Raw genomic sequence first — 1,846 nt, 5'->3', positions numbered from 1 at the left:
AAGGATATTTGAACATTCCTTTTTTATAGAAAAGGTTAGTGTAGTCCTTTTTAAATATTCTTTCTTACTATAGAGACAAATTTCATTATAATTTGACAAGTTGTTTAATATATAGTGAATTCGTTGAAATTTGTATGTTTGAATAAATTGTTCTTTGGAAATGGTTATAAATTTGACAAGTTGTTTAATATATATTGTGTATTCATTGATATAATTGTAATTTATATATGTATTTGAATGATTTGTGACTTATAGATTTTAACTAATTCAAATGTTTGAATAATTTGATATATCGAAATCATCATCATACCAAGGAAGAAACCAAAAACTCAAACAACAAAAGAGAGGGAGAGAGATTTGGCAATTAAAAGAGAAAAAATGAAACTACTATATGAACAAAGAAAATTCTAATACAATAATAAAGAATTGTCTTTCGAAGAGGAACATGAACCACCAATACAAAGAAACAAAGAGAAAGGATTGGCAAGACAAAAAGAACAAATGAGACTCTTATGCTCAAGAAGATAATTGAATTGTGAAGGTATGCCAACTTCTAATGTTGGAGTCATATCATCATCTCATGTTGAAGAGATGCTAATTTCTTCATCTGACAATGTACACACTCCATCATGTCATGTTGAAGGCACAATATCAACATATCAAGTAGGTGATATTCCATCTTTTGCATCTTATTTCCAAGGCACATCATCTTCACTTCAAGGTACACAAAACACTCAACCTTATGTTGATGTTCAAAATGTCGAGGGAATGGAATATATTATAACATGTTCTAGAATTCACTTTAGAAAGACCAAAATATTTGATTGATATCAATATTGAAATCAATGCCTAACAAGATTAACAAGTGTACTTGTCAAAGAAAAGTTAATCGTATGTGGAGATTATTATTTGAAGAATTAAATATTACAAGTCAATGCCAATTATTTTTTGAAATGATGAGGAATTTGAAATTTAGCCCCATCATAAAGATTATTAGGCTAAGAATGGTGGACAATTCAAATGAAAAAAGCATTGTAAAGAATCTAATGAGTGCATATGATGGAGTGGGTTCTAAATCATGCACCAAAGATAGTAATATCACAAGATGTGTACTTACATAAACAATAGTAAGTACCCAAATGAAGAAAGCTTGACTCATGAGAAAGATAAGTAAAACATTGAAAATCAGTAGAGGTACTCTAAGGAGAGCCATGGTAAAGCATGAGAGATTGGTAGATCCAACAAAAATTTAGTTATGGACATTTAGTGATAGACAACCATGAAAAGATTAAAAAATTAGTGAAGCTTTGAAATCATTGATTGAAGATTTTTGGAAAAATAATACACATGTTTCCCCAAATCAAAGAGGTGTTTTAAGAAGGAGGATTGGTAGCCAAAATCACAATCCACATGTGAAAAAACTTTTGGACTCAACTCAAACACAATTTTTTGCAATATTTTATTGGTATGTATCCTCAAATTTGAATAATTCAAAATTTTTTTGAGATGGGTAAACCTTTTTTATGTGAAGATAAATCACACATGCACATATTGTTTTTGTAGGATACATATTAATTTTTTTAACCATTTTGATGTTTTTAGGCATATATGCATGTTTTTGATTTCTAAGTTTGTTTTGAAGGATTGTGACATGAATGAGCCACCTAGATCTTCAAAGGAATTTTTATCCAACATTTTATGTGAAGTAGGGGATAGTCAACAATTTTACAAGATGTCATGCTTGGATGGTACTTTCTTACTTTGTGGTTCTTTGCAACTTTTATCAACTTGTGAACATATGGATAGTACACATGCAATTGGAAATGAAATAGTAGATTATAGAAAA

This window comes from Cupressus sempervirens, chromosome 2 (genome assembly GCF_028749045.1).
Source record: "Cupressus sempervirens isolate cs-2001-9-10 chromosome 2, ASM2874904v1, whole genome shotgun sequence".
Classification (NCBI taxonomy): Eukaryota; Viridiplantae; Streptophyta; class Pinopsida; order Cupressales; family Cupressaceae; genus Cupressus; species Cupressus sempervirens.
This window is presented reverse-complemented; position numbering follows the sequence as displayed.